Source organism: Pyrus communis, chromosome 8 (assembly GCF_963583255.1).
Source record: "Pyrus communis chromosome 8, drPyrComm1.1, whole genome shotgun sequence".
Classification (NCBI taxonomy): Eukaryota; Viridiplantae; Streptophyta; class Magnoliopsida; order Rosales; family Rosaceae; genus Pyrus; species Pyrus communis.
Window position 1 is genome coordinate 7757980 of NC_084810.1, and position 26019 is coordinate 7783998.

General features: G+C 38.7%; 1 pseudogene; it reads right to left on the reverse strand.

Annotated features, from left to right (window-relative positions):
* Positions 1 to 14807: 14807 nt before the first annotated feature.
* Positions 14808 to 16609, reverse strand: LOC137742879 (clathrin light chain 2-like; annotated as a pseudogene).
* Positions 16610 to 26019: the final 9410 nt, after the last annotated feature.

Sequence of the window (26019 nt, forward strand, 5' to 3'; positions counted from 1 at the left end):
GTTAATAACGTCCAGCAAGGTTGGAAATGAAGCGTCTAATGAAGGCTAGTCGCCCTTGTAGACTTTTCAGCTTGTGTAATTTCCTTGGTTTGGGCATGTTTTGGATGGCCTTGATTTTCGATTGGTCTACTTCAATGCGACGATTCTTGACAATGAAGCCGAGGAACTTCCCAGAAGTGATGCCAAATGCATACTTCAACAAGTTCATTTTGAGGTTGTAGTGTCGTAATTTGTTAAACACCATTTGTAAATCCTTCAAGTGATAAGATCTCTTTTTGGTCTTGACAACTAAGTTGTCTATGTAACATTCTACATTTTTATGTAGCATGTCATTAAAGATCTTCTGCATTGCACGTTGATATATAGCCCCAGCGTTCTTCAAGCCAAAGGGCATTACCTTGTAGTAGTAGATACCTTTTGGAGTGTGGAAGGTTGTTAGTTCTTCGTCTTCGAGAGCCATGAGGATTTGATTGTACCCAGAGGAGTTGTCCATGATTGATAATGCCTCGTGGCCAATGGTCGCGTCTACCATAATTTCGATGATTGGCAAAGGAAAGTGATCATTCGGGCAAACATCATTGAGGTCTCGGAAGTCTACGCAAACACGTATTTGTCCAGATTTCTTAAAGACAATGACGATGTTGGAGATCCACTTAGGGTATTACACCTCTCAAAGGAAGCCTGCTTCGGTTAGCTTGTCAATCTTGGCCTTAACTTGTGGGATGAACTCGGTTTGATAGCATCTTTGAGTTTGCTTTATCGGTCACGTTCCAGGCTTGACTGCAAAACAATGCTAACGATGGTAAGGTCAAGGCCGAGTATTTCCTTGTAGGTTAAAGCAAAGACGTCTTTGTACTCTAATAGCATTTAGTAGTACTCCTCGATCTCGTCCACAATTAGCAATGCACTTACGAAGATAGGCTTCAACTCTTCATTTATGCCTAAGTTGAGCTCCTTGAGATCATCAACAGTGGCTTGCCCCTTATCCTTGAGTTGTGGTGGTGCAGTAGTGACGTCTTCCTCAGGGATTTCGTTATCTTTGTCTTCTTGGATCGTGATGTGGAAGACGTCTTGGACCTTCTCTTCAGTGCCATCCCTTTGGGCTTGTTGGCATAAAGATAAGCTAGTGTATATGATGGTGCTCCTCTTTACATTTAGTTGTCTTTTTGTGTTGACTTCCAAGGTTGTTTGGCGCTTAATCCTTAAAGAAATCGAGCTTCGAAAGTCGTATTTTTCTGCTAAATCATTGAGCTTTTCTTCCTTCGGCGTTGTCTTTCTCTTGCTAGAAGGCTTCTTGGTTTCTTCAAGTCTTTTGAAGGCCGACCATCGTGGAGGAGAACTAGCCGTGTTGCTTTGCTTCTTAGGTTTTGACAACCTTTCGAAAAAATAGCTTTAGGGTGCTGGTGTGTTAAGTTATTTGAAGACTAAAGTTCGATTTGGACTACTAATGCGATTAAGTGCCGAAATTCAGGGTTTTAAAGGATTCAGCCTATCGAAGATTGACGTTCAAGGGGCGGGTTTAGGCCCTTCTTAATCTTGTTCAACGTTATACTGATGTGTTGAGTGTGAACATTTTTTGTTTTTCTTGAAATCTTCATGGGTGTATTTGGTGTGAAGCCAAGTCTAGCGTTGTTGTTGTTAACTCCGTAACCATGCTCCTTTAACTTCTTTTAAGTCTTGGTGAGGTCACGTTCTTTATCGTTGACGATGTTTGAAACCTTCTTTCCAAGATTTGAAGGGGAGGCAAAAATCGTCCCAGCCTTTGACATGAGTTTGTAGACGTTTGGGTCGAAACCTTCTTCGGTCTTCTTGGGTGGAAGAGTGCTTGGTTCTGCCCCCCTTGGCAGGGGTTTTACGAAACCTTGTGGTGGTTTTGAAATTTTAGCGTCGCCTGGCTGTGTCAGAGGTAAAACTGCCTTTGTCTTGAGCAACTTTACATCGTCCTTGTGCAGCTGTGTATCGACTTTGCTTGTTCCAGTTTCGAGTGGGGATTGCCCATTCTTTCTTCTTGATACTGGGATGTATAAAAAGACGGGTGGGTTTGGTCATTTTGAGGACGTCACACTTCCTTTGGTTGTTGTGGGTTTGGCAGGCTCATCATCGCCTTTGTTTGAAGATGACACAACTTCCCCTTCTTGCTTCTTGGGCACGGCTTGCCACTCTTGTTTTTTAGGTGCGGCTTTGTTTGTGGATTTGATCTACTTTAGAAGAGTTTTGAGTACCATGTCTTCATCCATGTAGAACTTGGTATCCGCGAAGTGTGACTCAGCTACAGTGAATGGTTTGGTGTCGCCTTGTATCACCTTTACTCATTCTCAGTAGAACTTCAAGCATTAATGAAGGGTGGACGGCAACACTCCATTTTCGTGGATCTAAGGCCTTCCTAAGAGCAAGCTGTAAAAAGTTCTTGCATCATTCACATGAAATATCGTGCTTGATTTGAGTTCACCAATGGTCATCTCCACTCGGATTATGCCCATCGCTCTTTGTCCTCCTTGGTTAAAACCTTGGATTAGGAGGCGACTTCAGAATAGTTCATCCACCTTGATGCCAATTGTGGTCATTGTTAACTTTGGCATGATGTTTATGGTCGATCCACCATCCATAAGTATGAGGTTGACTTTATGCTTCCTTATGTACCCAGAGATGAAGAGAGAACGGTTGTGAGGCTTTGATCCCAGCAGTATGTCTTCGTCAATGAAGTTGATTGTGTTATAGGCAGTACAACATGTGGCATACTTATGTGGCCGAAGTTTCAAGCCTTCGTCCTTGCTTTCTTGCATTTCGTGGTCATCGGGACTCGCCAAGACTGCTATTAATGCTTTTCGCATCTCCATTGGTAATAGTAGTGCTTCCTCGATGCTAAAGTATGTTGGTAGGCCTTCTTTGGGTGTGAGGGTATTCTATTCCTTGATGGCGATGACTTAGCCTTTTGAGGGCTCTTTTATCTACACTTTAACCATGTGACAGGCAACAGTAGTGCATTGTTGGAAGAAATCCTTCAGGAAGTACTCATGCAAGGAGACAGGAATGCTTGGGTCTTGCTCTATAGGTTTCCTTACGTACATTGGCTTAACAGCTTTTATGCTCCTTTTAGGCTTCATATTGTTACAATGGCGATACTTTCTCCCTTGTTCCACATTTGGCCGTGTAGCTTGTGGTCTTGGCTTCCTTGTTTTTTTGTAGGTCACAAGTATCCACCATTCTTCATCGTTGGTAGGTGCATTTTGGTCGCTTGCCTCTAATGATGGTTGTACGGAAGGTGCCGTGTGGCTTGAGCATGGACGTGAATGGTCATGTGTCACTTGGAGAGGCACAAGATCGAAGGATCTAAACACAATTTTGGTAGTATATGTTGCGGCTGTGTCTTCCAGGTCGAGTTCAATTTGGCCTTGTTGTGTTAACTTCATGATAAGCTCCTTAAGGATGAAGTACTTGCCAACAAGATGACTCACTATACGATGATACTTGCAGTACTTAGGATCGTTAACGCGATTCATCTCTTTGGGGCGCTTGCATTCAGGTAACTTAATTACCTTCTTTTCCAGCAAGTCGTCTAGCATTGCAGCCACGTCAGAGTCAAGAAAAGGGTATGTCTTCTGCTCCAATTCCCTCAAGGTATTTTTGTATCTATCTTGGGTGCAAGAAGGCTTACCTTTCATCTCCTTTGTTTTGCTTTTGGAGGAGATCTTGATGGAGGTAGTATGGACGGCGAAAGCTTCATTGGCGAGCTTTTTCCCAGTCTTGTCTACCTTTAGAGCAAACACCTTATCCTTTTTGAAGTTAGTGATTGGCTCTTTCTTCCCATGATTAGCAATACTCAACTCCATGTCATGGGATCGAGTTGCCAATTCTTCAAAAGTTCTTGGTTTTATGCCTTGAAAGATGTAATGTAGCCCCCAGTACATGCCTTGAACGCACATCTCAATGGTGGAGGTTTCAAAAAGTCGATCTTTGCAATCTAGACTTAATGAACGCCATCTATTGATGTAGTGGACAACAGGTTCATCCTTCCACTGCTTATCAGTTCTAGCATGCTTATGGTGTGGCGGGTACTGTATAAGCGGTTAAGGAATTCCCTTTCAAGTTGATCCCAACTGTTGATGGACTCGGGCTCGAGGTCGGTGTACTAGTCATAAACTTTACCTTTTAGCGAGCGAACGAACTGTTTGACGAGGTAGTCTCCCTCCGTCCCAACATTGTTGTAGGTTTCAATGAAATAGGCAATATATTGCTTAGGATTGCCCTTTCCATCAAATTACATGAATTTGGGTGGTTGATAACCCCTTGGCATCCTCAAGGCGTCAATCTTCTTGGATTAGGGCTTTGAGTACAACACGGAGTCATGTGAGCTCCCTTCATCCAAATCTTTGAGTACAACACGTTTTTTGCAATTTTTTGCGTATGCAATCTTGAAGCATATACAAACAAGTTTGATGGTTAGATCGTTGAAATTAGTTTCGTAGAATGCGTATTCCATCAAAATGATAGATTCAATAACACTTAGAGTTTATTCGTATTTTCACTAAGTATAACATAAGATTTTGTGGTATCCACTTGTGTAAATATTTCAAATTGAAGATCGAGTTCATTCATTGTATTCATATAGGGTCAAGGAGTGTAGCTATAAAAAAAATCATCAAAATCGGAGTTCAAATAACCGTTAAATCATGATTTTTCGTTGATAACCGTCGAAAAGTTTTGTCCTATTACTTGATCTTTGAATGTTTGTTTTTTACGATTTTTAGTGTATGCAATCTCAAAGCATATACAAACAAGTTTGACGATTGGATCGTTGAAATTAGTTTCGTAGAATGCGTATCCCATCAAAACGATAGATTCACTAACACTTAGAGTTTATTTATGCTTTCATTAAGTATAACATAAGATTTTGGGGTATCCACTAGTGTAACTATTTTAAATTGAAGATCGAATTCATTCATTGTATTCATATAGGGTCGAGGAGTGCAGCTGTAAAAAATCATCAAAATCTAAGTTAAAATAGCCGTTAAATCGTGATTTTCTGTTTATAACCGTCAAAATTTTTTGTCTCGTTACTTGATCTCTGAATGTTTGTTTTCTACAATTTTTGGCGTATGCCATCTCGAAGCATAGACAAACAAGTTTGACGGTTGGATCGTTGAAATTAGTTTCGTAGGATGTGCATCCCATCATAACGATACATTCACTAACACTTAGAGTTTATTTATATTTCATTAAGTATAACATAAGTTTTTGTGGTATCCACTAGTGTAAATATTTTAAACTGAAGATCGAATTCATCCATTGTATTCATATAGGATCAAGGAGTGTAGGTATAAAAAATAATCAAATTCGAAGTTAAAATAACCGTTAAATCGTAATTTTTTGTTTATAACCGTCGAAAAGTTTTATCTTGTTACTTGATCTCTAAATGTTTGTTTTTTTCGATTTTTGGCATATGCGATTTTGAAGCATATAGAAACAAGTTTGACAGTTGGATCGTTGAAATTAATTTTGTAGGATGTGTATCCCATCAAAACGATAGATTCACTAACATTTAGAGTCTATTTATACTTTCATTAAGTATAACATAAGATTTTGTGGTATCCATTAGTGTAGATATTTTAAATTGAAGATCGAATTAATTCATTGTATTCATATAGGATCAAGGAGTGTAGCTATAAAAAATAATCAAAATCGGAGTTAAAATAACCGTTAAATCATGATTTTTCGTTCTATAACCATCGAAAAGTTTTGTCCCGTTACTTGATCTCTGAATGTTTTTTTTTTTGCAATTTTTTGCTGATGCGATCTTAAAGCATATACAAACAAGTTTGATGGTTGGATCGTTGAAATTAGTTTCGTCTAATTCGTATCCCATCAAGTTCAATGGTATATATATATATTTATTAAGTAGATTTAAATTTATTTATTTTGTATGTATAGCATGGTATGTATATTTAAGCCGATCCAATGGTCACCAATTTTTAAAATTTAATTTAATATAGATATATATATATATATATATATATAATTGTAGTTTATAGGGGGTATAAAATTGTTAAATTAATATATATAATTATTATAGTATTTTTTAGGGTTATAAAATTATAAAATTAATATTTTGGATGATCGAATTCTTGATAATGAAAAATTCCATACAAGGGTTGGCATGGAAGAGACTCCTTTTCTTGAATCATTACCATTGCCTACCGAGTTTGTTAATCATGCAAATGCCGACGACGAGCTAACAGATGATGACAGGGAATAAATATATTAATTATTTTATGTATTAATTAGACAATGTTTCAATTCGTGTATGATGATATTTTATCATAAAATTATATTTCTGTTTTTTTTATTAAGTATTATGTATAAATTAAATTTTATTTATTAAAATATTATATGAGATAACATAACTACTTATTTTTTAACTTTAGGTTAAACTTTTTTTTTTGGCTGGAATTTCTCGCTAGTTTCAACGCCACTTGCAATCACAGTCAAGTTTGTCAAGTTCACGTCGGTTTGAACTGACGCAACGTTTTCTTATTTCCACGCAATTTGCAATCACTGTCATGTCTGTCAGGCTCACGTCGATTTGAACCGACGCAAAATTTTCTTATTTTGACGTCACTTCCATCAAGTCTTTCAGGCTCACGTTGGTTTTAACAGACGCATTTTTTTCCTATTTTGATGCCACTTGCCTTTCAGTAAAGTGTGTCAGACTATGTGACTTAGTGTCGGTTTTAACCGACGCGAAGTCCAAATATTTCAACGCCAAGTGCGTTTTAGTCAATGTGTCAAAGAAAAGCAACAATAGAGCTCAATATATTGGGGTAATAATGCAGTCTTTATTTCTCATCTCTAAACCCCTTTCGAAAACTTGTGTTTACGTAATTTTTTTACAAAATTTCTTCTTCTTGAAATGGGCAGTGGTTGGAAGGGCAATATTCCCCAGAGGGTTCCTCTCCCCTTTCCTGTGTATGGAGCGTCATCTTTTAGCTTCTCGTACTACCAATTTCAGTTCGCCATCTTTCACGAAACCTTCCCATAACTGTTATGAGCCAAGTGTTCCTCCTTATTATGGAGACAGCAGTTTCGTCGGTACAACTCCACCTGCCCCCAGTTCTACCTATGATAATTAGGTATGCAAACTTCTCAGTTGCCACCTCTAAATACTGTTGTGATGGGTTTGTGGCGCTCTTGTGGGTTAACAGTTTATATGGTGTTTGACACATCCCGACCCGGATTGTTCACTAGGACTTCGAATCAAGTTGTGCTGACCGACACCTGGTAGATGACGAAGCCATAAAGTATAGTGATGTGGAATATGTGAATAAATTTAAACCTAAAGTGCCTAAATACGAGAGTGCGTTGTGAGCGGAAATGAACCCATTTCACAAGTGACGTCAGAGCATAAGTAAAGTATAGTAGAGTGGATTGAAAATCATACCATCAAAGGTAATCTCCAATACCAAGAGTTGCCATGAATCCTCGTCGATGCAAAAACTCTGCTACTAGAACCTGGAGGGATAAAAAAACAAGAGTGAGTGGGTCTGAAAATAATGCTTTAATAAAGACCTTCTAAACGTTATAATCCCTTGCTGTAATACCTATATAGTTTCCAGGAAATCATACTACGTATAAGTATGAAATCAAATGTAAATCAACAGTAAATCCAGGAATATTCCAAATCACTACATATCGACAGCAGTATATAAAAAAAAAAATCAGGTGCTCATCAATCTATGATAACACACGAGTCAGAGTTGCCCAACACAACCTGTAAGACTCATAAATCAATCTATGATAACACATGAGTCGGAGTTGTCTAATGCAACCTGTACGACTCATAGGCAACCCGTACGATAATGTCGGAGTTTCCTAGTATTGCAACCTGTATGACAGTGTCGGAGTTGCCTAGTATTGCAACCTGTATGACAGTGTCGGAGTTGCCTAGTATTGCAACATGTACAATAATGTCGGAGTTGCCTATCGCAACCTGTAAGACCAGTGTCGGAGTTGCATAAAACATAAATATAGTCAAGCCATAACTCAATCATTTCAAATAACACCATAAAATCACCTGAACTTACCTGCTTGTCCCGCGTTCACCTTATCACTTCCAAGCATTCACAACAATTATATGCAGGTAATATGCATATGGATATGCCATGATGCAATCTAAAACTCAACCATATCATAGTATTTTAAAATATATATTAACATGGCATAAAATGCATAAATCAATTTAAAAGCATTAGTGGAACTATCAATCATATATATACTATAAAAAGGAAAAGTCCCACTCACCTAAGGTCCGCACCACGACTTCCTAGCACGAATATCGAGACATCACGAACGATCATCACCTAGAACAAATATTCAATCACATCTCAGAACTCTTATCAATAAAATACATAACTTACATAAAACACATCTTAAGGACGTTCTAGAATGATTTAAGACCCATTGACCAAAAGTCAACCATCCGTCAAAGATCAACGGTAGGGTCCACAACCCTATCCAGAAGATCCGTACCTTGGATTTCCGATCCGTAGCTTCCAAAGATCCATATTATGCTTCTAGAACAACATCCTAAAGTTTCGGAATGATCTAACGGTCTAATCTCAGCCAATTGCTAAAATTAAGTAGCGGCCGATGTTTTATTTTACGAACTTAAAAATCTAATTCGAAAAGATCCATATGTCAGATTTCTGATCTATAAGTTCCTATGGTCTTTAAATATTACGTACTATAAGGTACTAAGGTTTGATGACAATCCAACGGTCGGATCGTCATGCAAGGACCTCGTGACAACCAACTAGGTGGTAGTCAACTACGAAACTACATTAAACCATCTTAATTTCACTAAACGGCTGTCAAATATATAATTGGAGCATCCAAATTAGCCAAAGATGATCAGTGGGGACTCGGCCTACGCGCTGCCGCACGCGGTGGCTAGCTGTCACGGTTCGTCGGAAAAATTCGACTATTTCTAAAAATTCTCAAATTTCACAAAAATGAAGATCTCATACAGAGGAATAACTTTCATGCCGGCCACAAAGTCCAAAAGTGGACTGAAGATGGTCAATTTTGCCCACAAAGCCGGCGGGTGCCTAAAGCTTCCCGGTTGTCGATTCGTTGTCTACGATAGTCCAACGGGGTCAAGGTTGGTTGGGATTTTCTCCTGGGATGATGGGCTATTGATGCGTGATTTATATGCACACAAATTAAACCCTCTTTTTGTCAAATTGTAGTAAGTATGTAAGTAGGGATCGTTCTGGACCGGGGATTAGGAGGGATTGTTAATCACTTGGATTTGACTCAAAAACGTAAAAACACAATATAAAACACTATACTAGACTCAAAGAATGCAAAACTAAACTTTAAAACATTAAAACAAATCAAAAGACTCAAAATAGCACAAACACACTCAAATCTGCCTAAAGACCACTTTCTGGGCAGTTTTGAGCACAAACCCAAATTTGGACGAAATTAAGTTGTAACTTGACTCAAGACTCTTAAAAACACAAACTAAATTGATTTCTAACTAATTTGACATTAAAGTAAAGGGGGGTTTTGATTTGACGAAATTAAATTAAATGGACAGATTGCAATTAAAACAGAATGTAAATATGAAATTGATGAAATGGAATGGATGAAGGCTAGCTAAGGGGTTCATCTCCATACATGTTATACTTGCATAATAAAACCACTTTCTGGGCAGTTTTGAGCACTTTGACTACTTTGGACGAAATTGGGTAATAAATTGATTCAAAACACTTAGAAACACAAACTAAGACACTTTCTAACTAAATTGGACACTAAAGTAAAGGGGGATTGAGGTTTTGACGAATTTGAAAACAAAACTTAAAACTTTGTAAAATTAGAACAGATTGTAAAAACGAATTTGATGGAATGGAATGGATGGGAAGCTAGCTAAGGGGTTCATCTCCACACATGTTATACTTGCATATAAAACGATTTCCAATTGCTTTTCAATAAACCATGAATTCTCAACGCCCCAGATTAACCGTGAATTGCACTAATTAACCCTCAGATTTTCCTAACGTTATTGAATTGGATGATTGCATACGACAACCCAAAACATTCCCCACAAGTTCCCTATATGAACTGCATAATAGAGATACAAGCAAGAATCATTACGTTCTTTGAAAACCATAAGCATTGACGAAGCACTCGTTACTATGAACTGCATGAAACTCTTGCCAATAATTCATTTAACGCGATTGTTTATAAGCAACCTCCACTACTTGTGAATATAAGTTTGTAACGATTAGGTGAAACTCACTTATATTCTAGCGTCATATTCATGCATGAAAATTAAGCGTGCACTCTCAATAAACATACATAAATAAGTTATCAATAAAACAGTTAAACAAATTGAATTCACAACTTATGAAACGCAATTAGAAGTAATCAAATCAAAATGCAAGCATAAACATATATTTCGAATCCCTCCCTAGCCAAGGGGGGTTTAGTTCCTCATATGTACAAAACAAAGAGAATTGAAATTAAACATTGAATTCAAAGGAAAAGAAACACCTAAACATTCCAACAACTCAAACTTGAATTGTATGAACGTTTAGGCCCGTTTCTCTTCCTCTTTGTTGTAGCACAAGGTCTAAGGTGAGTTTGGGGATTATGGATGATGTAGAATGATAGGTTTTGTGGAATGTGGAAGGAAGTAATGGTGTTTGGATTGGTAGGGAATGGGTGCTGTTTTGTACGGCATAAAGGCTCTCTTTGGTGAATTTCTGAATGTATGGAAGAATGTGTGAGAATGAATGAATTGTGGCTGCAATGGATGCTTATTTATAGGTGAAAAAGAGGGAATATGACAGCTAGGAACTTGGTGGAAATATGGAATGGTGATGGGAGATGCATGTGGCTGATTTATGCATGTGATTAAAGGGTGAGAGTGCATGTGCTTTGACAGAAATGAAAGGAAATGCACGACATGGGATGTTTGGTGCTGGAAATGAATGTGAAAGCATGTGCAATGAATATGTGGCTGCATGTGGATTAAAGGGGTGTGAATGATTATGGGATGCTGGAAATCTAGAGTGGGAGTGCACGGCAATGATGGGTTGAGTGATTGAGTGTGCATGTGGCTGATTTATGAAGGGAATGCATGTGCATTAAAGTGGAATGACAGCTAGGTTATGATGATGAATGCATGTGCAAAGTTGAATGGGATGCACGGCAATGATGGTGATTTTCTGGAATGATGGCAGGTTGTGTATGTGAGTGATTAGGGTGAATGTGCATGTGCTTTGAAATGGATTAAAGAGTGGGAGTGCATGTGGCTTGTTTGTGGTGATTGAATGTGCACGGCAAGGATGATTTCTGGGTGCATGTGGGTTGGAAATGATGAAGGAAATGCATGTGCACGGCAAGGATGGAAGAATGATTATGTTGGTGATGAATGTGGAGTGGCTGGAATGATGAAAGAATAAAGGGTGCATGTGGGTGAATGTGTTAAAGAGGGAAGTGCATGTGGCTGCTGGAATGAAAGGGAATGCACGGCAAGAAGTGTGGACAATTGAATGTGCATGTGGATTAGGTTGTGAAAGCATGTGAATCCATGTGTTGATGAATGGGATTGTGGAGATGCACGACACACCAAGGATGTGCTAGAAATGAATGTGAAAAACAACAAAAAGGGAGGGTAGGCCACGGCAATGGTGAGAGCATGTGCTGATTTATGAAGATGCATGTGCAATGAAGTGGAATGGATTTACACGACATTGGTTGTGTGATTGTGATGGTGTGTTGTGTGATGAAGTGTATGATATGTGGTTGGCACGGCATAAGGGAATTGTCTCCTTTGGTCTTCAATTTCGTCCATCCACTTGGCTTTAAGTATATGCAATCCATTTAATTCTTTAATTTGCTCCAAAAGGCTCCAAAAGGCATCATTTTGCATACTTTGCCCTTAGAACCTGAAAACACACAAAAGAAGCATAAAGGACTAAAATAACTAAAGAAACATAACGTAAATGCACGAGAACAAGCCATTTAAGTCGCATGAATATGCTCCTATCAGCTATAAAGCGCAAGTGGTGGCATCGGCCATCACTTTGCCGATTCGTCGAAAAATTGAAAAGAGTGGCCGGAGCACTGTTGATTTTCGTCAACTTTCGTGGCCTCAAACTGCCACATACCGTGGTTAATCAAGGCGGTTCTTGGGTGGTTTTGTAGAGGGGAATGAGAGCTTCAAGATGGTGGTGGTGGCGTCGAAAAACTCCACCGGAGTTGGCCGGAATCGGCCTTGGAAAATGGGATGTCGAACTGGGTTGTGTGGTGTGCAAGGGGTTGAAAGGGAAGAGGATGAGGTTCTTCTCTCTCCTTCCTGATTGGCTGATCCCTCTCTCTAATTTCTGATTGGTCCTCTTTCTAACATATCTAATTGGTCACTTAAACAAAATCCCGCTCTCTTATTCTTGCTTAAAATCTGATTGGTTTCTTTCCCACAAGGTAGGAGTTCAATTTATTTATAGCTAAACTTTAAATAACCAATTTCAAATGTCCGTAACTATACCATTATAATCCGAACTCGCAAATGGTTTTCGCTTATGCGTTCGTGGCAATGATTACTACGCAAATACTCCAAAATAATGACTCATGCATCTCTCTAAATAATGGCCAACAGAAGTCAAAATCCTTGCCTCTAGGGCATTTTCGTCAATTCATGCTTTTAAAATTGATAAAACGTAAAATTAGGGATGAGTTGTTATAGTGTTCAACAGGTTTGCCCTATTTACGTTACAAATCCGAAAGACATGGCCTTTGGTTGCGGGCATCAGGTACATTTTTGAACTATAGTTTCAAGATGAGTTAAGACAATCATATTTTTAGTACTGTGTTCTTAGTGTTATGTTTTCGGTGCAGACATGTTGCAAATGTGGATAAGATCTTCAGTCGTGCCCAATATGCCGAAGTGCAATCCAAACTCGGATAAAACTGTATTAACGACGACGTGTTTTCATGCCGGAGTTGGCTAACATTGTGTGTATTTGTATATTTTTTCAATCACATTCTTTGTAATCCATTGCTTCAGGTGGTCAAGAGGTTACTAGGTTTGGTAAATGGTTGGTGAATCCAGTGTATGGTGATGATGATCCAAATATGAGTTAATATTCTAGTGATTTTTTTGGTTGTTTGAAAAGAAAATGAAAAAGAAGTGAAGTGCTAGCATCTCTACATTTTTGTAATTTGATTGTTGCTCTATAGATGCCAGTCTATTTTTTTCATGGAGGTGGAATTTCTTGTGTATGGATGAGAGATTTTCAATGTGGATTGATTGTTGCTCTATAGATGTCGGTTAGGACCGTCAATAGCTTGCATATTTTAATGCATCGGGATATTTTATTTGTTTAATTTTATCACGATGTTGGTTAAAACCGACATTGGGTTGGATATTTTATAGTTTAATTGCTACTTGATGTCGGCTATGACCGTCATCATGTCAGAAGACCACGTCGCTTTCAACTGACGTAAAGTTCGGTGTTGCTTTTAACCGACGCTACTTAGTGACGGATTAAGCGAACAAACAGACATCGAAGCCCTTTCGTGATGCTAGCAAAGATGTCGCTATTCTAATCCGACATTGCATGGTTTTATGTCGGATTTTTACCAAATTTTCGACAAAAATTGGAGTTCTTGTCGATTTTTGCTTCGCCAGTGATAGCCTATTTTGTAGTAGTGTAAGATTACCTTCAACTCAATAAGGCCCATAGAGAAAGAAAACTAAAAGTTTGTGATGACACTCTCAATCTCCCATAACACCATTCAAATTCAATGGAAATTGAAATATAAGCCCCAAACAAGAAGTGACGTGACGTGGCCGAGAGGAAAGACCCATTCCTCTTGCCCTTCCTCCACCGCCACAACTCTGCTGTACTCTCCTGAGCATCTGTGCTTCTAGCTGTGGCAGTAGGTTTACAAGCCGAGAAGAGAAAGATGAAATGGAAGAGAGAGAAGCACGGGAACGGAGATAAGACGGTAGGGAAGAATGGGTAGGGTTTAATCGTATTTTTATAAAATGATAAACATGTTATTAATACTTTTGAGATTTTTACTAAAATGTGAGTAAGAAAATAAGACAATGAAGTGAGATTATCAGCAATCAAACATTATTTGGTTGAGAGAAAGAATTGTAGGATGCATATAAAATTTGAGTGTTACTAAACTCACTCTATAGTCTTTTTAACCCATCCATTAATAAAAATATTAAAGACATATTTATCTCTTAAAACAGTCTCTAAAGGAGATATATAACAGTAACAAATGACATACCATTTAGGGTTGGTTTGGTATTGTTGTGCTTAAATTTTTTTTTTTTTCTGCTGTGCTGTGAGAATAAGCAGTTGTAAAATAAAACAGCAGAGTGTTTGGTAAACTTTTTTGTAAAAGTGCAACATTATAGTGTTTGGTAAACTTTAATGTAAAACAGCTGTGACTGTTTGAAATAACCAAAAAAGGTATAATACATATACTAGATATGCCATTAATTTAATCCAATTTAAATAATTAGTTCAACCATTGTATGAAAATTTAATGTAACATATAGAGTTTACTATGTATTTTCTGAAACACTCAATATAAAAAAACAATAATTATAATAAAATTTGGATAGGTCCTAGTTCCCTTCCGACTCGCATTTGTACATATGAAACACAAAATCTAACGGAATATACCCATCAGGAAATGTTCAACTAAAGAAGAAAAACTCCACAATGTTGTAATGGAAGTACATGGTTTCTACAAAATAAGCCTAACAAAGAACGCCAGGCAAATTACGAAGTAACTACTACAACCTTGGGGGTAACCGCCACAACTGCAGCTTTCGGGGGAGCAGAAGTACTCAGTTTTGCATCCTTGGTGGGAGCTGGAGCTGGAGGTGAATGCTTAAGGTGGGGGAGGTGTATTATGCTTCAATTTTAAAAGTATCTGCCTCACCCTCGAAAGCTCGGTTGGCTTTCCAGGCTTTGGACCTTGGACAACAAGAATGGATGGCTTCTTTTCCATATCCTTCTCTTCCCTCTCTTCTTCTCTATTGCTGGCACCTCATTGGGGATGAGTCCGTAATTGCCTTCCAGTAGTTCTTGTCTACCTCAACATGAAACTTCTCATGATTAGCTAGGAACTGCTGAGAAACGCCAAAATACAATTTCAGAATAATGTCAGAAATGCATGTTAACTCTTCGCTTCTTTATACCTTAGAAGTTAGATGCCAGAGAGATCGATATGGATATTAAAGGCAAAGAAACCATAAAGTTGTGAGAAAGTTCAATTCCAAAATGTTTATCTAAAAGGACTAGAGTTCAAAAAATGATTAACACGACGAATATTAGTAGTATTTGTTTTGCGATGAAGCCTAATAGGCAAACATTGTAGATTTGCATAGAGAATCCTAAACAGTTGTGCCCATCACTTAGTTGAATTCAGAAACCCAGCAGAGAGAAAAAGAGTTACGATCTTGTAAAAAGTTATGAACAACCAAGTTGAGTGGATGTCGGGAGCTACATGTCAACAATTTGTGGTTATTCTTCAACGCCTATTTCGATCAAGTATTCAATTATTGAATGAATCATCAATTCAAAAATGAAAGTTAAATGAAATAAACAGACTATAAGCATCAGTCCAAAGAATCTTCATATGCATTCCAACCAAAAACTTAAAATTGAGGCAGTAAAGTAAGAAATTGACATTATTGGAAGAGCTCATTAAAAAAAAAAATATATCGTGCCGTGCCAATCATAATTTTTTGGAAAGCTAATTTGGTCTAACCTTCTCCCTTTCCCTCTTAGTAGCCTTGTTATTTTCAATAGTGATCTTTCTCTTCTGGTAGAATCCCACCTTGAATTCATCTGCTTCCTCAATTATTTGAAGCAACAACTATTTTCTTTCTTCTCCTCCTCCTCGAGATGAATCGCATTCTGCCTAAATGTCCAAAAACTCGGATTATTATAACTCCCTTACAACCTCACAGAATTCAACCATTTATTTCTCCTACCACCTTCAACCATTTATTTCTCCTACCACCTTCAATGCAAACATAATATCACTTTTTGGTAGTTAATAACTACAATTTGACATCAATCACGAGCCTTTTTTCAATTCGAATTTAGCTCCACAATCTTAAACGAATAATTGGCATGCCACATAATTCAAACCAAATCAAAACCAACAACTTTCAACTAAATTGTACAAAAGAGTCAAAATTTAACTGCTAAACAGAACTATCGATTCAATTGAAAACAATCATAATTCGAGACCCTACCTCCTCCATTCTCTAAGAGCAAAGCCCTCCTCGGGGTAGCATCTTTGACGGATGGGGAAAAATTGAATTGTCGGACCCGCCAAACCCTCCATCAAAGCCCTGGCTGTTCGATTCGGTGTAGATCAATGGAGCAGAGAAGGCCTCCAACATTGACTGAGTGGCGAAAACGTCGTCTACGATAGAGCCGTGGAAGATTGGGAAATCGGTAACAAAGTTCTTGAGTGACTCGGAGTCGACGAAGGAGCCGAATCGCTGGAAGGAAAGTCGGGGGTCATAGCCTAAGTAACCATCGTCGCCCACTCCTTGTCTCATCATTCTCTTTATGTCTCTCTCTGCCACATCCTAAGGAAGGTTGGGTCGCTGATAAATTCCACTCCCTTATCAAAGACCACCATCACAGCAACACCCATCACAATCCCTCAAACACAATCCCTACTCTCTTGACATAGATTTTGGATAAGTCGTGGGAGAATTCCCTCCGTGTTAGAGGCTTCGTGCTGTACTGTATTGATCGACCAGCTTGCTTTCACCCATGATGCCCTCATAGAACGCCTTGAGTGCGTCAACGTCCATGGCCATGATGGAGCCGTGGTTTTGATGAAACTATTAGTGTCTCCTAGCCATTAGGATTAGGTTTTAGAGTTCTAGGGTTTTAGGCTTATTTGTTGTTAAGTTGAATAATTCCTCCTTGATTTGAGGAACAAGATTGTTTTTCCCATTTCAAACTAGTCATGCCCATGATTGTAGGTCCTGTAAAAATGTGGGTGATTATTTCCTTTCCTTCGCAAGTGTAAGGCTATTTAATAGCCACAAAGGTTGTTCAGTACAATAAGAATTCTCCCAGTTTTTTAGTAGTCATACTTTGCACAAGCTTTCAGCTATCCTCTCGGTTTCAACATCTGGTATCAGAGCCCCATCACGGGGCCTGATCAAATCTTGCGACTCAAGGACTAGAGTGAAGAAACAAAGATATGGCGGGCGAGAGTAGCTTTGTGCAACCTGCTATTCCAAAGCTTGATGGTCACTATGATCATTGGAGTATGTTGATAGAGAATTTCCTGCGTTCCAAGGAGTATTGGAACTTGGTAGAGACGGGGATTACTGCTGCAGCAGAAGGTTCAAATCTTAGTGAGACACAGAAGAAGAGCTATGAGGATCAGAAGTTGAAGGATCTCAAGGCTAAAAACTATTTGTTCCAAGCCATTGATCGGTCGATCTTGGAGACCATCCTGAAGAAAGATACAGCAAAAGATATCTGGGATTCCTTGAAGCAAAAATATCAAGGAACAGCACGTGTCAAGCGTGCTCAGTTACAGGCTCTTCGTAAAGAGTTTGAAGTGCTACATATGAAGGCCGGGGAGACGGTCAATGACTATTTCGGTCGAACTCTCATCATAGCTAACAAGATGAGAATGCATGGAGAGCGGATGGAAGATGTTGTGATCATTGAAAAGATTTTGAGATCTATGACCTCAAAATATGACTACGTTGTCTGCTCCATTGAGGAATTTAATGACCTAGACACCATGTCCATTGATGAGCTACAAAGTAGCCTCTTGGTGCACGAATAACGGATCAGTCGCCATGTAGATGATGAGCAAGCACTTCAAATCACTCATGGATCCCAGCAAGGAGGAAGAGGTGGAGGCCGAGGTACTTACCCAGGAAGAGGAAGAGGAAGGGGTAGGTTTGGGTTCGACAAATCTACCCTGGAGTGCTACAACTGTCATGAACTAGGGCACTTCCAATGGGAATGCCCTAAGCGAGCCAAGGAACAAAAGGTGAATTATACAGAAGCAAATGAGGATATGTTGTTGATGGCTCTTGTGGATACCAATGAGCAGCAGTGGAACACATCTGGTTCCTTGACTCTGGGTGCAGCAACCACATGTGTGGGAACAAAAATATGTTTCAGGATCTGGATACTGGGTTTCGAGAATCGGTGAAGCTTGGGGATGATTCGAGTCTTACTGTACAAGGCAAGGGTAAGATTCGAATGGAAGTAAATGGGCTTGTGCATGTGATCACAGAAGTATTCTACGTACCAGATTTAAGAAACAACCTGCTGAGCATTGGGCAGTTACAAGAAAAGGGGCTGGCAGTACTTATTCAACGTGGAACATGTAAAATCTTCCACAGCGAGAAAGGCTTAATCATGGAAACTGCAAACACACATAATATGATGTTTGCTGTGTGTGCTCATTATGTCCCAAGGAAACAACAATGCTTCTCATTGACCACAGATCAAGTAGAACTATGGCACTGTCGATACAGACACCTCAGCTGGAATGGACTCAAAGTGCTCAAACAAAAGAACATGGTGGTAGGGTTACCTAAGTTTAACGCCTCACAACGAGTGTGTGAAAACTGTTTGGTAGGACGACAACACCGTGATCCATTCCCGAAAGAAAGCATGTGGAGAGCCTCTAACATTCTCTAGTTGGTGCACGCTGACATATGTGGACCAATCAATCCGATTTCAAATAGCAAGAAACGGTACCTCATCACCTTCATCGATGACTTTAGCAAAAAGACCTGGGTTTACTTTTTGGTGGAAAAGTCAGAAGCATTTGCCACGTTCAAATCATACAAGGCAAAAGTTGAGAAGGAAACTGGAATACACATACCGGGTCTTAGAACAAATTGGGGGGGGGTGAATTCACATCACAGGAATTCACCAATTTCTGTACAGAGAACGGAATACGTAGACAGTTGACGGCGGCCTATACACCCCAACAAAATGGGGTCGTAGAAAGGAAGAATCGCACCATTATGAATATGGTGTGAAACATGTTGGCTGCAAAGCAGATTCCCAAGACCTTCTGGCTTGAGGCAGTGAATTAGACGGTGCATGTCCTAAACCGATGTCCCACTCTTGTTGTGAAGAATAAAAGACCTGAGGAGGCATGGAGCGGGCACAAACCATCAGTGGACCATTTTTGAGTATTTGGAAGCATTTCTCACGTGCATGTACCTGATAAGAAACGGGTAAAACTTGATGACAAGAGTGTCAAATGCATATTATTGGGCGTAAGTGAAGAATCCAAGGCATATAGACTGTTTGATCCTCTCTCAACCAAGATAATTGTTAGTCGAGACGTGGTGTTTGAAGAAGATAAGCAGTGGAGTTGGGATGATGATTACAAACCATCCATACTGGCTGATCTCGAATGGGAGGATGGAAAAGCAACAGAAGTGGAAGGCGAGGAAGATGAAGAAAGTGAAGAAGAGTCCGAAGCAAACGAAGAACTTGGAAATATTGAACCCGAGTCTGATGAGAGTAACAGCACAAAACCTAATAATGAACGTGCACTCCGTGACATGCGAGCTAGAAGACCACCGGTGTGGATGCAAGACTACGAAAGCGGACAAGGCCTCTCTGATGAAGAAGGCTCAAACCTGGCACACTTAGCTTTCTTCACTGATGGGGATCCAATTACATTTGAAGAAACTATAAAGTCTAAGAAATGGAGAAAGGCCATGGAATAAGAAATTCAAGCCATTGAAAAGAACGACACGTGGGAACTAACAGTGATGCCTCCAGGAGGAAAAACCATAGGAGTGAAGTGGGTTTTCAAGACGAAGCTCAATGAAAATGGGGAAGTGGACAAGTACAAGGCACGATTAGTTGCCAAGGGGTACTGCCAGCTACATGGAATTGATTATGCTGAAGTATTCGCACCAGTAGCACGGCTGGACACTATTCGAATCGTAATATCCATTGCTGCTCAGAAAGCTTGGGTGGTTTACTAACTTGATGTAAAGTCAGCCTTTTTGCATGAGGAAATCAATGAAGAAGTCTATGTAAAGCAGCCTTCAGGGTATGAGCAGAAGGAACAAGAATCCAAAGTTTATCGACTCAGAAAAGCCTTGTACGGACTCAAACAGTCTCCCCGAGCTTGGTACAGTAACATTGAGGCATATTTCATCAAAGAAGGCTTTACCAAATGCCCATACGAGCACACCTTGTTCCTTAAAACTGCTGATGGAGGTAAAATCTTAATTGTGTGCTTATATGTTGATGATCTTATCTTTACTGGAAACGATGAAGGAATGTTCAAAAAGTTTAAGAAATCCATGATGAAAGAGTTTGACATAAGTGATCTCAGAAGAATGAAATACTTTCTTGGAATTGAGGTATTGCAAAGGACAGATGGTATCTTCATCTGTCAGCGAAAATATGCTCAGGAGATGAAAGATTTAATATGGATCAGTGCAACTCAGTGTACAATCCAGTGGTTCCTGGCTTTAAGCTCACGAAAGATGAAGGAGAAGTTGAAGTTGACAGCACCATCTACAAACAAATGGTGGGAAGTCTTATGTATTTGACTGCCACACGTCCTGATTTGATGTTCATTGTTAGTCTGATTAGTAGGTACATGAAGCGTCCTACTAAGGTTCATTTACTAGCAGCAAAAAGAGCTTTGAGGTACATAAAAGGCACTGTTGGTTATGGGATGTTCTACAAAAGGGGAGGAAGTGAAGAACTCGTGGGATACACTGACAGCGATTACGCTGGTGACCAAGATGACAGGAAGAGCACCTCAGGATACGTGGTTTTAATGAACTCAGGAGCTGTTTCTTGGTCTTCAAAGAAACAACCAGTAGTTACGCTCTCCACCACTGAAGCTGAGTTCATAGCCCCAGCTTCAAGTGCATGTCAAGTCGTGTGGTTAAGAAGGATTTTGAGGTGCCTGAATCAAATGCAAAGCAATCCAACGGTAGTGTTCTGTGATAATATCTCAACAATTAAACTCTCAAAGAACTCGGTGATGCACGGTCGCAGCAAGCACATAGATGTAAGATTTCATTTCCTTCGAGACCTTGTCAAGGATGAAGTCTTAGAACTGATTCACTGTTCTACACAAGAACAAATTGCAGATATTTTGACAAAGCCATTAAAGCTTGATGCATTTTTGAAGATGCGGGGTTTATTGGGTATGTGTGAATATCCAGGTGTAAACTGAATAACAATGGCATTCAGTTTAAGGAAGGATGATGAAACTATTAGTATCTCCTAGCCGTTAGGGTTAGGTTTTAGAGTTCCAGGGTTTTAGGCTTATTTGTTGTTAAGTTGAATAATTCCTCCTTGATTTGAGGAACAAGATTGTTTTTCCCATTTCAAACTAGTCATGCCCACGATTGTAGGTCCTGTAAAATCGTGGGTGATTATTTCCTTTCCTTCGCAAGTGTAAGGCTATTTAATAGCCACAAAGGTTGTTCAGTACAATAAGAATTCTCCCAGCTTTTGAGTAGTCATACTTTGCACAAGCTTTCAGCTATCCTCTCAGTTTCAACAGGTTTTCCATGTCGTTGAAGAAGTCCATCATCGCCGGCCGCATCACTCCGAAACCTAGATTACCTAGAATCGCAGATCACCTAAATTACCCAGAAATCCAAATCTTCCAATTCTACCTTCCAATTATTCAATTCAACATTCCAATTACCCAGAAATAGGGGTTGAAAGAAGGAAATTTACCTTTTTATTGATGAAGAGTGCTCGAACTAGATGAGAGGGAGAGATCGAGCTCGAACGGAGAAATAGAACTAGAGAAATGAAGTGGGTGAGAGAGAACATCGAAGAGACGGGTGAGGGTAGGTTTGGGAATTTGGAATTTTCATTTAATGAACACTATTGATCCGTGTTTTGGTGAAAAGAAGCCGGTCTTTCAAAGCCTATTTTTGCTACTTCATGTTTTCAGTTTTTTCACTCAAAACTGTGAAAATAAGCTGTTTTAAAATGTTTACCAAACACTTTTTTGAACTCAACATTTTTTTATACCCACTTTTTATAGTACTTACTCTAACTGAGATGCAAAGTTGATATGAAAAAGAAATCTAAGTTGACATGGACAAAGAGATATCAAATTTGAAGCTGCCTTTAAATATGGTTTTTGCTATTTCCAAAGGCATTTCACTTGCTTTACCTTAAATACTAGCAAATTTAAGTATTATTTTATTATTTAACCTTAAATGCTAGCATATTTAAGTATTATTTTATTATTTTTAAACCAACAACCCAACTTTTAGCATATTTAAGTATTATTTTATTATTTTTAAACCAACAACCCAACTTTTATTATTTTTGTTAAAAAAAAAATATGAATGAAGCAATAAATTTTGGCATATTGGGTTGAAGGAAAATATTGACAATATATCTAATTGCCAAGTCAGCCATCAAATTAAAATTTGATGTTTTGAATTTGACATCCTCTTTAAAAGACTTTTAAACCCTTGTTTGTCTATATATTCATTATAATGTTCATAACAGAAAAGAAAACAATATTGTTGAGCATAGATCAAAGTATTCCAAAAATAATCATTTTGAAACTATCCCCACATAAAGATTAATTAAATCAGAATTAATTTGTCATACATACATACATACATATATATATATATATGTAGCTAAAAATGTGGATAATTTATCATGAAATGTGGCTTGGCACAAGGACTCTCTACTTGTTTGAGGCTTATAAATAAGTAATCATCTCAAATATGATTAAATTTTTGTAAAGATGATCTTGAAATAATGGTCAACAAGATAAACAATTGTTATTGAAGAAAGTTGAGGTTTCAACCATAAAACTAATTGACAGTATGAGGAGTAGCCCAATTTACTTATAAGTCCGTACAAGATCCCTCTTCCTATCAATATGGGATACATTCTCAACACACCCCCTCACGTATGGTGAATTTTCTAGCTTAGCACGTGAACAACACAAATTTGGTGATGTAGAAAACGTGTGGATGTTGGGCTTCATACGTTGGACAATATGTTCTGATATCGTAAAGAAAGTTGAAATTCCATTGTAAAACCAATTGACGATATGAAAAATAGCCTAACTTATTTATAAGCAAATGTAAAATCTCATTCCATCAAAACGTGAGATCCACTCTCAACAACAATCATAAATTTGTATTATAATAATACAGTAGTGGTAAAGAGAGAAAGTGGTGAACTTAATCCGGTGGATGGCAAATATTTCCCTACCAGTTGGTGATTTCAAGCATTGAACGATCATAAGAGAAGATAGCATTTTGATTTGACAAGCAAAGTACAACGAGTTTAAAATTCAACGCTCGGATTAAGATTTGGAGTACTCCGAGGGGGCGGATCCCGAGCAAGAGAAGGGGGATCCGAAGTAAGTGATTTTCTTAGCATTACTTGGTCTCCATAATACTTCTTTCCCATTCAAAGCGCAACTAATCTATATGTTGACGAGACAAGCAATTTGGATGGTACTTCGCCTACCACATTTCAAACAATATCTAAAAGAGGTTGACAGGCACGAAATTCTTCCATCTTTTGTGAACAAGTTACAGCGCAAGATCCTTCCACGGTTGGTAAAATGTGTCGAATTAGAAACTGGTCATAGGTTTATTTCTTATAGCACTGATATTGTCCCGACCTGGTAATACCATCAACACAATCTATCAGGTGTGTAGTTTTATCACAAAATGATTTGGTATTAGTTGAAGTAGGGTTAGAATATTTTAACTCTTCTTTTCTCATAGATGCGGTCGATGTGGGATATTTCAACACACAATCTCATGTGGAACCTAATTAGTGAGCCACAGGTGGAAAATTCACATATCAACAATTACGTGAAACCAAGAGGACTCACAATACACGCAGAGCTTAGAGACCCACCATCATCGTATGGGATCAAGAAGAGATGCCCTTCTCATATACACAGTCGATGTAGAATTTTTTAACAAAATATCCTGTAAAAGTTGTATAGACAGAATAAATTACATAGCATTCGATTAGGCTAACAAAACACCAAATATGAGACAGAAAAAGCAACTGTTTTCCCAACACGGGAGCCTTATCCTGGTAAACAAAATGATAACTTACACCCGTATCATTTAAAAGTCAAAAGACTAGCAGAGCCATCAATCTTGATTTCCCAAAACAAAATGATAACTTACACCCATATCCTTTAAAGGTCTAAAGACTAGCAGAGCCATCAATGTTGATTCCAGTGATCGCAATAAAACATTACAAAATATTTGTAGGAAAGGAAAAAAAACAGGTTGGAGAGCTCTTAGATAACATTCTAGTTGAAGGCGAATTAAACAATATTATTTTTAATCTATTATGAAGTTTAACCGGTTTTCCCAGTACTTAACGTAGATAAAATTGTATACCATCTCTAAGAAGGATTCGTTTCAGCAGGGCAACCTATCTTCGGCCACAGTGCTTTCACAACACACCATTCTTCCACGAAATTCAAACCATTAGCAGCAACAAATTGAAAGAAAGCCCTAATTAATGCTAGCCCTACCAATTTACCTCCAAACTTTTACCCTGAAATCAAATTGAATTGATATGTTAAAAGGCCATGATCGAAATCCTAACCTTGGAATCGCTTTACCCACGACACAACAAGTAAGGAGAAGAAAGCAAATGGAATGGATTTACCTGCCGCAACCCGAGAGAGTGCCGCATCGGTGATTAGAGTCGTCACAAAATCTTGCCTCGTTGTTTTACTTGTCTTTCTGGGGAACCAAGCAGGGGAAGCCGGAGAAGATGATTTTGAGCGAGAGAGTGATAAGATCCGATTTTCAATTCCCTATGTCAATCAGGAAGCAGCAATGAACTGGGAATGAGAATGGCTATGGCTTGGCCTAATAAAACCAGCTTGCAACAAATCTTGAACTGCTTTCTCAATCTCAGTCTTCTGCAATTGACCATGTTGGTAGGGTTTGATATAGGTGGCTTAGCTCCAGGCATCAGTGAAATCTTGTGGTCATGTTCTCTAGGAGGTGGAAGTTCAGATGGAATCACAAATATTTCTTCAAATTCCCCCAAGACTTCCTGCAATTCTCCAAGCTGTTGAGTAGTGAGATCAGAAGCTTCAAGTTTCCCTGAGTGCATAGAATACAAAAGCATGCCTGAGTTTGAATCATACAACTCCTTGTCAAGCTGTTGGAGTGTCATCTCTTGTACCAATGGTGGTGTTTTGATGGCACTATGAATGAGTTTGTATGTTTGAGAACCCTTAGTGAACTCCATGGTCCGTAATTGAAAATCCCATAAGATAGGACTGACAGTGGATAGCCATTGAACTCCCAAGACTATATATCATAACCCCAGAGACAAAACACAAGTTCTTCACTAGTCTAGAATCCACAAAATTATGGGTGCTACCGAAATCGAGCAAAATTCTCACATGTTGATTCTTAACAAACCCATAAACCTTCATAGTTTGCAGAGTCTATTTAGCAAGAGTACCATAGAAGGCACATTCACTCCATTCCGGTGGCATTTCATCCCCTTCAATCACCTCTTCTGCACTGTCCATGTCTATCACGTCTAACATTAGCAATTATGTGGGGACGTTTGTGACCTCTGGCCCATTTCTCCCCTATCTTTCTTGCGTTGCACCTCTTCAGGGTTCAGTTTCTTGTAAGGTAAGCAACATGTTTAGGCTTTGAAACACGCAAATAGAGCAATATAAGTGGTTTTGACTTAGGTACTGACACTTAACCAGAGGCAATGGGTTTAAGATCATTAAACTTAGCATCGATTTGTACATCAATAGCAAAAACATCATTAACAGAAAAAGGTCTCAACAATTTTACATCATATTTTAATTCACGTTTCAATCTTTTCAAGAAGCAACTCTTCAACAAACTTGGACCAACATCAGTAGATCTATTAGAAAGTCTACGAAATTTCAATATATACTTCTTAAGAGCATCACCACCAGTCACCT